This window comes from Lathamus discolor, chromosome 19 (genome assembly GCF_037157495.1).
Source record: "Lathamus discolor isolate bLatDis1 chromosome 19, bLatDis1.hap1, whole genome shotgun sequence".
In the NCBI taxonomy this organism is placed as follows: Eukaryota; Metazoa; Chordata; class Aves; order Psittaciformes; family Psittacidae; genus Lathamus; species Lathamus discolor.
Window position 1 is genome coordinate 2060840 of NC_088902.1, and position 14747 is coordinate 2075586.

Consider the following 14747-nt stretch of genomic DNA (forward strand, 5'->3'; position numbering starts at 1 on the left):
AGAAAGTTACCTAATGTGAGGTATCGGAGAGTACACTTTCTATATGAATGTGTTGAAATAGAAATAACCTTGGAATTGTCTGTATGTGCACTTGCAAATTACATGTTGATAAAATAATACCTAATGTCATATGACATGAATTCTGTATTTCAGTGTTGCTTTTAGCTTTCTTCCCTAAAAGTCCTAAAGCCCCTAGGAAAGTTACTGCAGGAATGGTATCTTATCTAAATATTATTTGATAGTTGAAACCCAGTGTAGTTGAGATTTGCGTTTGAGACAGGTCTAAGTGTTCTGAGTGACCTGGCGTGAGGTTGGCATGCTGTAGTCTTAGCTTTATGACTGGTTCTGCTCCAAAGCATCCCCTGCTCTGTTGTTTTACTGCCTGTATTTGTGTCTCTGCCTCTGGGCTTTCAGGGAGGACCCCACTGCCAGAGCATGGACCTGTCTCTGTAAGGGGTATCTTCCATGTGTAAAGAAACCCAAGGTTTTTCAGGCTATAGCTGGTATAAAGTGGATGTTTCATGCCTGTTAAGATCAGTTTACTTTGTAGTGTTAGAAGCAGACACAATCGAGAATGTTTGACAGAAGCTGGATGAGCAAGGTAGGTTCTGAAACCTCATGGTGTGGGTTTGGTTTTATCTCAGCATCCACAGGCATATCACCAAGTGGCTGACCCTGCCTGCCTCTTTGAGCCTGCCATGGCAGGGGAAAGGGCAGTGCTGCATGCTGAAAGGGTGAGAGGCCATGGTGACAAGTGGCAGCAAGGGAAATACCAGCTAAAGCATGGACAGGCTGTTCCTGTGGGAGTGGTTAAGCACTGGAGCAGGCTGCCCAGGATCTTTTGGCATCTCTGCCATTGCAGAAATGCAGAACTTGAATGGGCAAGGTCTTGAGTGGCCTGATCTGACTTCGAAAGTAGCCCCACGGGGTTTGTAGCAGAGAAGTTTGGGGACACGTTGCAACCTGAATTACCCTCTGTTTCAGTGAGTTTACGTGGCATGGCTGTGTTACCTGGTAGGGTGGGCAAGACGCGTTGAGTGGCCGGAGCTTCAGGCTGTGGTTTCATGGTCATTAAACACAGTCACACCCCCCAGTGTCTCCCTTGCTGATGCGTGCACTCTCAGATGTTGAGGTAGCTCAGGGAGAAGAAGAAACTGCAGTTCCTACGTCTGACTTAGGGCAGTGTCGTGTCTGTCTTGTGCTTGGACTGTAGCAGGGGTAACGTGGTGGCTATCTGCTTTGCCTGCTGCGTGTGGGAAGAACATGACCTGCAGCTTCTTCTGGGTGGTGGATAAATAGGTGAATATTTGCGCTCTTGTCTTCGGTGGTAACAGCTTATTTGTGAAGAGCAGCCTGCCAGGGTCTTCTGTGCTTGTTCTTCAGTTGGCTTTGCTTGTGGTGTTGGTGACTGTTAAGTTCACTCAACTGTGAGTTGGGTTTATGTATCTGCAGGCTGACTGAAGCCATTTGGAGCTAAATGGCTCATTATTAGGAGCTTCCTGTGCTTTCCTGTCATAGTAATAATGTTATTAATGCCTATTCTCTGAGCTCTCTTCTGAAGGAAGGGTTGTGCAGGGGGAAGCTGTATAGACCTTAGTGACATCAGTGCATTGACCAGGCACAGCATGTACCTGGTATTTACACTGAAATACACTGAAAGCTGTTCTGGTGGTAGACCTACTGATGCCATTTGACTTCCAGGTTTGGTAGGAGACAAGGTTTGATCTCCAAAGCTCTGGGACAGAAGGCAGTTACTGAGAGATTGCTTCTCCCCTTGCAAATACTGCAATAATTAGGGTTGTCTAAAGCAGTCCATTTAATGCTATTAAAATGAAGAGGCTGTGGGAAGATGGGCGGTGTTCAAGGAGGAGGCACTGAGTGTTACATTCCTAATCAGAAATGGTGTGTTTAAAGTCAAATTGCATTCATCTGCTGTGGGAAGATCCTTTAAGGTATGTGTGGGAAGAAGTGGGACACTGGAAACCTTCCCTAATTTTGATCACCAGTCTTTTTGGGGCTTATAACTTCTGTATGCAGATTGCTTTCACAACACTGTAGTAGCCAGTGCATCCAGTTAAAGGTGAGATTTAAGCTGTGTCGTTTCTGTTTCTCCTGTGATAGAAGTCCACAGGGCATGACAAAGGGCTCTTTTCTCCTCATGTCAGCTGGCTGAAGCAGGTAGGGTAACTCTGCAGGAATCTGAATGCGGCCACATGAAGATGATGTTTTGATGTGTGTGTTGCTGATGTTTTGATGTGTGTTACTGCTCCGTGCTGCGAGTGGTCCAGCAGGTATTGGGTGCTGGCTGTTGGGAAATACCTGCTATACCTGAACTGGCACTTCCTCAGTGCAGCTGTACTGGCTTGATGTGAACCCAGGGGAAAGCACGTATTTAGTTCTTGGGACTGAGAAATCCAGATGCTGGCAAAGACAGACCTGGGTATGTTTTGAAAGCTGCTGTTTTCTTTTGATGAACAAAGCCCTTTATCTGGGGGGATAGTCTGACCTTCTACAGGGCTTTTACAGCAGGGAAGGAGCAGGTAACATAGGACAGACAGCAAAAAAGGAAGCTCCAGGGCTGCTTATAGCCCACACCTTACAGGTGGTTGTCTTGGCTTTCTTACCCTTCTCACTTTGTTTCCTGGCTCCCCATATTTTCAGTCAATGGCAGCCCCGTTGAGCAGGTGGCCTGAGTCATTCGGGTTTGTTCTTTCTTTTGAATATTGATAAGATGGAAAGTATTTAAATCCAGCTGAAGCCAGAGGTCTGGGGATGTCCACAGCAGTGGCTGTGTTACGGCTGAGACATCTTTATTAATCGCTTGAAGGAGGCGGTCAAAACTGTGTGCTGCCTTGGTGCTTCACACGCTCATGGAAGGAGCAGGATGAGCATTTCTGTCGTAGGTAATTGTTGCCCTGTCGAAAGTTAACTGCAAAAACCTGCTTTTTGGAAGTGCGCTGCAACTGGTAGCACACTGTCAATCGGTTGCATTGTGTGACTGCTGGTTGCTGGAGCATTACAGAAGAACGCAGTTGCGTTTCACTCGTATGCAGCTAGAACTGCACATTCTGGAACGTCTCGGGGGTTTGTTGAAATATTTTGTCATGTTCTAATACAGACAAAAATGTGACTTTGTCATATTTAAATTAGGGCATTGCGTGTGAGCCCAGAGCTGTGAAGTCTGCTCTTTAGAAGATCTGAGCATCTCTGACTGTAGCTGGCTGCAGTTTGCACTCGCTCGTGGGTGCTGCATGCTTCTAGAAGACTGCTGTTTTGTCCCAGTGAATAATCTGTGTGGAATTGGGCATCTCGCATTTTTAACACGTTAATTGGAAATAGCCCCTTCCTCTGGAAAGCACCGGGTATGTGGGAGGAGCAGTTTGGCTGGATGTATCGGTTGCAGCGCCTTTTATGTTGCTTTTTATGTAATAGTCTTTTCTCTAATGCAAATAAACTTGGAAGTTGTAGGGAGGGGCTGCTGAGAAGAGGGAAACTTTCATTACAGACAGCTGACACGCAGAATAATATCTTTTTATATGCCACCTACCACGTGATGGCTTGAAGTAAATCATAGTTCACTGGGGAAGGTTATTTCTGGCGCAGCTCTGCTTTTTGCGCAAGTACTCTCATTCCAGCACATCTTGCTTTACCCTGAGGTTTGATGTGTTAGTACTGTGCTGGGTAACTCACTGCGTATCAGGCCTGGAGGACAGAGATCGTGATGGATTTATGAAATAAGTACAGCTGAAGAGAAAATAAATTCAGCCAATTGTTGCTTTCTGCTTTGGATTACAACACTAACTGGAGTTGAAAATAACATGAAGATTAAAGATACAGACTGAAATGGTTCCAGACAGCCTATCTCATGAAATATTTATGCACTTAGGGCTTTTTAACTCATCAGAGAGATGAAATAGTCATAGGGATTACAATAGTCTTATGGCTTTGTCTTATTTCATTAATACACTGCATTGGCATATTGACCATTAGAATGCACTCAGGTTTAGAATAAAGCTTTTTTAGGAATCTTATTGGAAATGATCAGACGGATGTTTTAATGCTCCAGGACACTTTCCTCAATGGTGGGATTCTGAAAAAGTGAGTCCTTTCCTTTAATCTCTAACTCCAGTACTTGTAGCCTCTCTGTTAAATGAACTGCTTGCTCTAAGCCCTCATCGCAAATGCAGTATCAGGTCTAAGTCCAGAGAGCACCAACACTTGAGCTGGGCGGTGGAGTAGCTGAGTCTGCCATTAGCAGCTGTCAGAAAAGCTACGTCATGTCTATGAAGCTGAGAGACTGAAACTTCTTTTATTGTCCTTTTCATGCCAAATTCCTGTTAACCGCATCTGTATGGGCAGCAGATTAAATAAACTCCTAAATACAGTGCCTGTAGTGCCCATGGGTTTGTATAGCTGATGGTGTATTTATAGGTTTACTGTAGACAAATACGGCTGAATGGGAGTTTTAACTGTGATGGAAAGGTGTCCTGACCAAAATGGCAAGCACAGACATCGTGGATAGTGGCAGTTAACATTCAAATTCAGTGTAATATATTCTCAGGTCTTGCTCAGAGTGCAGAACTGACTGTCTCCGGGCCGTGTGTTAAACAAATTTGCATACTGATACTTTATTCTTTTACTATTGCCTTACATCTTCTCATTTCCAAGGCAAAAGAAGAGTTTATTTCTGTTCCCGATTGAATACTGTTGGTGAGGTGGAGGGGAAGCCAGTGGTACTCATCTTGTTAGGCTGTGTCCTCCCTTCCTTGTGTGTTAAACATAGTGTCTCCTCTCCTGGGAGCAGGAGTCCAACTGCCCCTGGGGTTGTTTTATTGCTGGTGTTTAAAGACAGCTGTAGAATAATCTATTTTGGTTGTAATCAACCTTGACCTATAAATACTGAAGTGGCTCGTAGAAAACTGATTTAAAGTGTCAGAGCTGTTTCCTTTAGGGGTTAGTTAGAAAATAAAAATACCTTTTTATTTGCCACAAAGGAAATGCCAGGGTAAGTTGTCAAAGGAGTTTGGCCTCTTTTAAGCCTGGTAGGTTCAGGAGGATTTGAAAACTACAGAGAACCCCCAGTGCAGAGATTGGATCTGCCAGTGGTTTGGTCCTCAAACTTCCTGGCTTGAAAATCCCCATCAGGCTTCAGCACTAAAGTGTTAATAACAGTTCTAAATATTCCTTCAGTTAAATCTTCATGTGGAAGGAAATCTGAGTTTTGTTGTAAAAGACAGCTCAGTTTCCCTTTGCCCCCAAATTCCAGGAAGCGGCATTAAGGGACTGAGCTAAATACTGATGGATTAAGTACCACATTAAATAACTTCATTTACTTATGAAAACTAATAAAACCGTTACTTTTTCTTCTATTTACAGTTAATTCTGTACATTAACTTCCTGTTATTCAGACTATTATTAAGCCTTAAAATGAAGACATTTCAAAAGGCACAGTTTTACTTTACAGTACTTAAATACATCCATCGTGAGCTGTGTTTAAGTACTCATTACGTGGATACTCATTACTGGAGGGGTTTTATTTAAACTGATAAACAACGTAGTATTAATAAGTGGCCATATGGTAAGTAGGGCTTTTCATTCAAGAAACTCAGTGTTAAAACAGGCGGTTAATTAGCCACATTGCATGGGACCAGTAGGTGTTTTGGTTGCTTCTGGCTGACACACACGAAACGGCAAAGTGTTTTTGAAGCAGGGAAGATTAGACTGCATATGCAAACCTGACCTTTAGCTGGGTCTGCATGGTCAAATGCAGTGTATACACACAAACTGTTTGTGGCAGTTTTGCCTGTAAGATTTAAAGAATCGTAGTGTTTTCTGGCGCTTGTAAGTCAGCCCAGGCTGCTGAAAAGCCGGGCAGGGGTCCATGCTAACAGGCAGTGTGGTGTTTAGAGGCTTAGAATTTATCGTTGATGGGTAGGAATACACTTGTTTAAACCTGTGCAGTCTTTTACTTTGAGAAGTTTCCAAGAAGATCAGGTTGAAGATGTCCTTGCTCATTGCAGGGGGGTTGGACTAAATGACCTTTGCAGGTCCCTTCCAACCCAAAATACTCTATGATTCTGACCTTAATCACGAGGAAGCTCTGTTGATCTCTCCATCAAAAATTAGATGCTGGAGGCCAAGTAAGGACAAACTGGGTTCCAGCCCCCAGCAGTGCCCAGGGCTTTGGGACCAGTGTCTATTGTGTCTCTTACTGCAGAAATAAAGTGCAAGCTGCAGTTGCAGTGACAATCTGGCTACCTCCTGTCACTTATTTACTGCAATTACATAAACCAGGAAGAACATAGTTAAGAACGTTGCCAAGCTACTATCAGCACAACAAATTATTCTTGCTAAGTCTAATGTAGTTGGTGTTTTGCTGTGGTTGAGCCTTCTAGAGTCTGTCTGGTATTTAATCTGTGTTAAGGAAGGTCACAACATTTTTTCCAGTAAAGAGAATGGATAAAACCACTCTGTAGGTCTTAAAAATCAGTGGTGAGTTGTGACTTTGGTGGACCACAGATGGGGGAACTCCCATGAACAGCTTCTGTGTCTAATGTTCATGCCCTTTAACGTTTACATGTTTTGCCAATGAGGAAGGGCGAAAGGAAGTATTTTTCTTCTCTTAAGAAAAAGCTGTTGAGAGCTCCTCTGAATTGTGTAAAGCCCTTTGCTTTACTCAAGGAGCTCTAGATGAGGAGAAATGGCTGAGTGGATGCTATTGCTTGGGAGGACCTTGGTTCTGCTGGCTCTCTGCTATGCAAGTGTTGGCTGTGTGGTTCATCGGCCGTTTCCATAATGTGGTTGCATAATACTTCCCATTATACTGTTTTATATATATAATTGAGAAAAGTCTATTTTCCTCTAAATCCACCCAGTTCAGGTGGATGTCAGCCTTCCAGTATCTGAAGGGGGCCTAAAAGGATGCCAGAGAGAGACTCTTATCAGGGACTATAGCTTAGGGTTCAAACTTAAGCAGCGGAGATTTAGGTTGGATATAAGGCAGAAGCTCTTCCCTGTGAGGGTGCTGAGGCACTGGCCCAGGGTGCCCAGAGGAGCTGTGGCTGCCCCATCCCTGGCAGTGCTCAAGGCCAGGTTGGACACAGGGGCTTGGAGCAAGCTGCTCTATGGAAGGTGTCCCTGCCCGTGGCAGGGGTTGGGACTGTATGAGCTTTAAGGTCCCTTCCAACCCAAACCATTCTGCAATTCGATGATGCTGTGTCCTTCCTCCTGCTTGCAGAGCAGTGTGCATTAGTAGTAGATCTGCAACAGTGCTGCAGTCTGGTTGGAGTTGCTGCCAGTGACGGTGAGTGATGCAGTGGTTTGTTCTAATCTGGGGACACGGAGTTTGTTGGTCTTTGGGTTTTGCTTCTGGCTTCCTTTCCCCTGCCTTAGCCTAGCACATGTCCCTAGCAACTTTCTGCAAGTGCAGACCAATAGGACAAGAAAGAAATTAGCCATTTCGGCACGGCGAGCTTTGGCTGCCCAAAGTACTTGTTCCTTGCCTGGAGTGCCTCTATAGCAAAGCAATTCGAAATGAGTAAGTAGGCAGTTGCTTCCATAGAAGTTAACATTCTAATACTCAAAATTGCAAGTTCAGCATGAAGCTGGTTGCAGAAGAGATCACAGACTGCAGAAGATCAATCTCTGTTTGGGTATAAAATCACTTTTCCACATTGCGGAATTACCGCTGTTTCCAAGGCAGGTTCTTTCCCTGCCTCTTTTGTGTGTGCTGTAGTTAATTTGCCCAGCGCTCCGGCTCAGCACAACACTGAAGGCAGAAAAGACGACTCTGTTGCTAGAGGACTTTACTCTTAGCCCAGGCTTTTATGGCCTTGGCCCTGCGTCAGTAACCTCCTCAATGCACTGCGGAGGATGTGAAATTGTGCAGAAACGGGCGATTTGGATGCGGTTCAGAGGAGCACACGGCCGGGACTTCAGCTGTGGAGAATGGATGCGTGCAGGATTTGCAGGCTGCTCTCTTGCCTTTTTCCGGTTGAGCACTTCAAATAACATCTCCGAACAGTATCAGGTTTCTCAGATACCTGTTTGCTCGTTTGGCTTATCACTGGCTTGGCTTTTTGCACGTGCTTTTGGCTGTGGTTTTTGGTTTCTAGCTAGTACTTCAAACCAAAAAGAAGTATTTAGCTATCATGATTGATAGAATCATGATAGCCTCTCACTTGGACAAGGTGTGTCATTAAAACGCTGCTGCCTTCTTGTCTGTAAATTGACAAAGAGTTGGTGAAAATTTTCTTTTAGAAATATGAAATGTTACAGTAGTGAAATATTGCCATGCTTTTCACTAATCCCAGTGAATTCAGTTTATTCTTCCTTTATTACAATGCTTTTTAGCACAGATGTGGTTCAGGACTAGATCCAGTTCCCAAGTTTTATTGTAGGGATTTGGAATTCACTTACGAGTTGTTTCAGGTTGCCAGGTTGGATGGGACTCGGAGCAAGCTGCTCTAGTGGAAGGTGTCCCTGCCCGTGGCAGGGGCTTGGAAGTTGATGAACTTTAAGGTCCCTTCCACCCCAAACCATTCTGTGGTTCTGTGGTTCAGTTCTTTGGTGTTCTTAGCCCCCCCTGAGGAGCACGTGTGTTTCTAAATGTCCAAAATACCTGTTTTCTAACACTGAAGTTACAAAATAGGTGGACTAAGACCTAATAATAACTCAGTGTTTCCCCTGCACTGAATTATGGAGAGCAAAAGCTTATAAACCTGGGAGGACTGTATGGATGCTGCAGTCAGTAATGCTCTGCAGTTGGGTAGAGACGTATCCTAGGACATGGTGGTGCTTCTAGTTAGCTACACGCTTGTTGCCTTGAGTTGTAGTTGGTTTGATGCTGAAAGCAGTCAGTGGAAATTCTAAAGTTGTTGCTGTTAAAATTGTATAATTGAGGGTGAGATTCCTGCCATAATGTAGAAGAGATGTATGCTGCTATAATGAAATGTTGATATATAAAGGGCATTTACTTGGGTGTCATATACCACGGTGATAATGAGTAATAAAAGAGGCAGACTCTGAAGATGATGTGAATGGAAGTTTGTCGAATTTACTTTAAAGTCACATTGAAGTCCTGCTTCTTGTCTCTTTTTTGGTCTTTCTTCTTCCCTCTGATTTTTATGATGTTAATGGCATCAGGAGGGGTTATTAAGGAGGTTTTCTGTGTGCCCTAAAGACAGGGACATCACTGCCTTGGAGAAGGGACTTGGCAAGTGAGTCCATGGCCATGATTTTTATTACATAAGTGAATTCTGTGCTAGCTTACAGGGTAAGTCTATGGTGGTGTATGCCTCGCTGCTTTTTATGGGAGGTGTCTGTTAAGTAATTGTGTGATTTGCAGACAAACACCCTTTCATTTGTGATCCACCATCCCTCCTCCCAGCACGTTTCCATAGCTCATGTGTAACAATTGCATAATCGTTGACAGCTTTGATTAATTTTAGGGAAGTATTTAATGTGCTTTTGACTTCATTGAGTAATTTAATATCCAAGAACATCATGTATAACAAATACGTGAGCAGTCAGTGAGTGGAGCTGTCATCTGGCAGTGCCAGAACAGGGCACTTCGTGCCTACAACTTGGCAAGTGCAGGTCCTTGGTGAAGCCAAGGGTAGGGCCCCAGGTCTCGTGTTTCCAGCCTTCATTGCTGCATCGTTCTTTCTGTTTGGTTGGGTTTTCTTATTGTGGAGGGAATCTGTCAGGTTTAATGTGATTTTGATCATCATAAATCTTGCCTTTGCTGAAGTGCCGGCTTTGAGTTTGCTTTGCAAGCATGGCTCTCGGTAATGAAGGGATTTTGGTAGGGTATTGAGCAATGTTTAGTAGACTCTTCAGAAAACCCTACCCCTTTTCATGGCCAAGTTCACAGTAACATAAAATAACTGGCATGAGGAACACTTAGAGCTCAAAATCAGTCTTGTTTAGAGTAGCCACGATTCCGGATGGAAGTGCCAGGGTAAAAAGAACCGCGACACGTGGCTGTAACGTCCCTGGAATCTGCCCCTCTCTCAAGGAACGGGAAAGTGATGGCCACAAGGGTCCAGCCAGCCCCAGACACCTGCATGTTTCTCTCACAGGTCTGTAAAGTGCTGATAGCACGTTTCCCCTTGGAAATGTCAAGTAATTTGGTTTATGCATGTGAAAATGAGCAAGGGAGGTGTGGGTGACAAGCAGGGCAGTGCTCAGGAGGTTCTTCTCTTTTCTTCCTTCCCTAAAGCCGGGTGAATGGTGTTAGCTCCCTCTTCTCTCCCCTCTGTCCCAGGGATATCTTTCCCTATCTTTCTCCATCCAAGTGCATCTCTCCAGAGAACAAGAAGAGAGGAGAATACATGTCAGGTTAACAGCGCACGTGGCTGTAGAAGCTGCGCCTTGAGAGGCCCTTTCACGTTGTCTCTAGGAACTGATGCTTGTGGTTTGGTGTGTGCTCGATTGGTGCCTCGCTCTTTTCTGTTCCCTTTCTCTCACCCTTTTTTAAACTAGGGCTGTGCATCGTGCTTTTTGAGTGAAAATAAGGTCTGCGTTGCTGAGTTGTCATCTCTCTTCAGCCCTGTAGCTGAGACTGGGTCAGCGCTTTCACTAAAAATCCCCGTTTTCAGGTGTGTACAGATCGGAGCCGAGCAGATGCTTGCAGCAGGAACTGCCTGGATGAGCTCTGCTTTGCTGTAGACTCACTTCTTACTATGGTTGGAAAAATATTTGACAAGGATTCCAACAGCTTTGTTACCTGTTTCTAAACCATTTTGATTTCTGCAGCTCTAAGGTGGCATGTGCCCTTGGCTCTGGAGTGCTGGATGCTGAGCTGCTGAAGAGAAATACCTTGGACCCACACTTCCCCCCCCCCCCCAAACCCCAGATTATCTGGTTTTCATTTAAACTTCCTATGAGGCTACCATTAAAAGGGGAACAATTCCTTCTTTTATCCCTTGGAAGCATTTAGAAATGCTCTTGGAAGAGCAGGTAGCCAAGTAAAGCCAGGCTGTCTCATCTGGGGCTTGAGAGGACCACAGCAGCTTTCCAAGCCTTGACCTGCCCTTCTTCTTTACTCAGGCAGCTGAAGCCTGTGAGCCTGGGCTGTTAATGAAAGGCAGCTGCTGCCCCTGTAGATGCTTTTCAAGTAGTGTCACACGTGTGATGTCTGTGCTGGCAGGGCTGGGATGATGGCCTGTCCCTCTCCATCCCACAGTGATGTGTGTCTGAAGGAGGAAACAGGGTCCAGGACATGGCAGAGCTCATGCATGGGCTGGAGAGGCACAGCACAGGATGCTGGATTTATTTCAGAGATGCTCTGATAGCACCAGTGCCTGATGCTTCTGTTTCCTGTGTGCAGTGATATTGTGCCTGGTACTGTTGTGTGGCACAGCCTCCCTGCACACAGAGGTGTGCTGGGACATCATGTCTCTTGGCTGCAGAGGTGCAGCACAGATGCTGTATGCTTCTTATAAGAAAGAAACCTGATGGATTCCATAAAATAGCTTAATTTGTAGGTGTTGCAGCAGTCATGGGGTTTTACCCCAGCGATGCCAATTCTGAGCAGTTAAGTGGTGCTTCCTCCCCTTTAAAATCACTCGCAGTGATTTGAAGCTGAATTACTTTAAATATGAAGCTGGCTTTCTCCTGCATTCTTGATAGTAGAAAGTACTGAGTTTCCATCTCCTAAAACGCATTGCAAACTTGGTGCAACCTCAAACCAGGTTATGCAGCTCTTGGTTTGTCTTTTCGATGTGTTGTCTTCCTTAGAGTGTATTAGGGAGAAAAAGTCTGCAGGAACAAGGTGATTTGACTTAAGCAGCTCCCATCTTTACTGCAGAAGAAAATTGTCTTTTTATTGTGGGAAAAGCAAAATGCAGGAGGGGAGGAAAGAACCTGGAGAGTATGGGAAGCTCCCAAGGGATTGGAGATCCCGTAGCAGCCGGCTTTCAGATGAGGGTTAATGAAATCCAGTTTGTCCGAATGGATGGAGCCTGTTAATCTGTTAAAATGTGGCTCTGTCTGTTTAAACCTACCCGTTGAACATGTGCTCAGTGTGCAGTGGAAGCTCAGCCAGTGCCCTCGGTGGTGTTGCCAGCCCTGCTTCAGCTGCCGTGGCACACTAGTGACTGTCCCAGATGCCCAAGCAGCTTCACCACAGTGAGTGGGAGCTGCAGAGGTGCAGGTTCCTCTCCCTCTGCTCTGCCTCCCCTTGCCTCTCAGTCCAGCCGTGGCTTTCTGACTCATTTGGTACTGAGTCAGGCTTTAAATATCTTTGCTGAGCTGTTTTCTGTAGCCTGTTCTTCACAAACACATTGCCCCGAGTTTCAGGGGTGATGCTTTCCCACAGCGCGCTGCAGGTGCAGAGGCAACGGGGAGGGAGTTCCAAGTAAGTCGAAAGAAGGGATTTGGGAGCCCAGATCCTGCTGACTTTCAGTAGGAGTTGCTCATTGAACTGTTCTTTAAAATTCCCACCCCTGGGTTAGCTGCACAGTGGATGGTCAGAAATGGAGGGAGGCGGTCATCAATATATTTTGGGGGGTTAAATCCATGGTGTTGAGGTGGAAGTGGTGACAGAGGAAAGGGAAAAAGACTTTGGAAATGTGTGTGAACTATTTGCAAGGGCAGTCGTCAGATAACGGGATTGTGGGCAGAAGTGGCAACTTCACATAAAAATCCAGTCAACATTGCTGTCAAGGAATAACAAGCAAGCTATTTAGATGATTAGAGAGGACTTCCCCCTGTGATGGCAATCTTTTCCTACCATGTCTGCAGACTGTATTTTATTGCTATTAAATCTGGTAGATAACGATAAGAAACTTGGAATTTTCATTAAAAACCAAGACAAAATGGCAAGTAACCTGTGCTCCTAAATGGAATCTCAAGCCAGTGAGGTGGCAGAATGAGCCTGAGCTGATGGGAGGTGAGAGGGGATGGAGCAGAGCTGCAAAGGACAGGGATGGGTTTTACTTCTCACTCCCAAAAGCTAGTGCAGTCCTGCACGAAACAGAAATGTGACCTTTACAGTTGTGAGCTTGAGGTTTTAACCTAATGAAGTTCAACTTTGTGTCTCCTTCCTATGGTTTTCCTTAACGGCATCTCCAATTTGTAAAGCAATTTTAATGACCTAATCAAGTGGAAATTGTGTTCTGCCATTGGCTTCTCCCCCCAGTCTTTCCTTGTCCTAGAGGCAAGGTTAAACTGTGCTGGGGTTCTTGTTTCTAAGGCAATTCAATTTGAGTGTTCAGCCATTGCGTAGAGCTCCATTGATAAGGCAAAGGGCAGATTTTGTAACAGGCCTGTTTTGGTCTGAAAGCATCAAGAGATTTGCTGCTTGCATACACTGTCATTTGAAAACTGATTAATTCTTCGTTTCTTTTTCTTTCAGTCCCTTGTCAGGGAGCCTGGAAAAACCTTCAGTAAGGCTGCTAACACTGATGAGAGATCTTTTATGCCAAGGTAGGAGGGGTTTAATATGCTCTGTATATTTCAAATGAAATTTCTAGCTGTGATAACACAGGCTGGGGAACTTTTTGAATGGATAAATAAGGTATAAGGGTTACTTGAATCTGGTTTCCTGTAGTAGGGAAAAGAAACCCTTTGGATGCTTTGTGTTCTGTCTTTCCTGGTGTCCTCTGCTAGAGCTCAAAATACAGATCTGTGATTACAGTCCAGGCTTTTTAAGGCTGAGTCAAGAATGTGCTCTGATTTTTAAGTCTTTTGTTGTCTTCGTGATGGAGATTGTGTCATCAGTTATGGCCAGAGTTTCAAGTTATACAAAACCATCAGCCCATGTGCTCTTACCACTGTCTTCCTCGCACTGAGCAGCATATGTGCACCTCCGGCTACTCATAGCTCTATCAGTGTTTTGGAGAAGGGGAAACTAATACATCCAAACTGCCTCCTTCAGGTGTATTACATTGTTCTTGGGTGTTTGCAGTTCACAGCGTGCACAGTGTGAAGTCCTTGCACCCACTCTCTTCCAGTGCTGTGTTCAGTTATCTTCTTTATGCTTCTCTCGCCCCACCACCCAAATTACAAACTTCTTGATGAGCTGGTGAAACTTCTCTTAACAAGAGAGGCTGATGTTTGCATCAGCTTTATCTCCTGAAAGGCCTCGGCTCCTCTCCCCACACCACCCTCCCCACAACCTCTGCCTGGCTGCTTCCGCTGGTTGGGAAATACCCTGAGAGTTTTGCTTCTTCATCCCCTGATTCAGCCGCTCGGCTGCGACAGGGTGAAAGACGATTTGTGCTGTTAGGAGAGTGTGAGAGTGCTGCCTGGATGAAGATGCAGGTGAGCGGGTGCTCGGAGCTGTGTTTCAGCTTCATCTGTGCTTGCATCCTTCTGCCATCCTGCCTGCATTTCCTTTCCCTTTTGTATATTAAACAAAATATACTGTGTCTTGTCTTCACCTTTCCATCTGTTCGCAGGGTAGGGCCCTTCTTTCTTTCCTCAGGAAGGAGCTGAGCATCTTGGTGCTGATGCTGTGAACAACTGACTGTCTGTTTCTGTTGCTTCCCAGGCAGTGTTGGTGACAGTAGCATCAAAGCGATGCTGCTGGTGCAGAATAAGGAAACGAAGAGATTAATCCTGGCTTTAAGCTGAAATAGGGTTGATTTAGATGAGATATTATAAGAAATTCTTTACTATGAGGGTGAGGAGGCACTGGCAGAAAAACTGTGGCTGCCCCATCCCTGGGGCCAGGTTGGACAGGGCTTGGAGCAACCTGCTCTAGTGGAAGGTGTCCCTGCTCATAGCAGGGGTTGGAAGTA

General features: G+C 45.1%; 1 protein-coding gene across 4 annotated transcripts in view; it reads left to right on the forward strand.

Moving 5' to 3' along the window:
* Nucleotides 1–14747, forward strand: part of RAP1A (RAP1A, member of RAS oncogene family) — a 36987-nt gene that overhangs the window by 5055 nt on the left and 17185 nt on the right. For 2 of the 4 annotated variants that reach the window (XM_065698705.1, XM_065698706.1), the window contains exon 3: nucleotides 13361–13431. The exons of 1 other annotated variant lie outside the window; for it this stretch is intronic. The gene's annotated coding sequence lies outside the window, so the exon portion shown is untranslated. Of the gene's footprint in view, nucleotides 1–13360; nucleotides 13432–14246; nucleotides 14269–14747 lie in introns of those variants that run through there. One more of the 4 variants, XM_065698708.1, reaches the window with a different exon arrangement.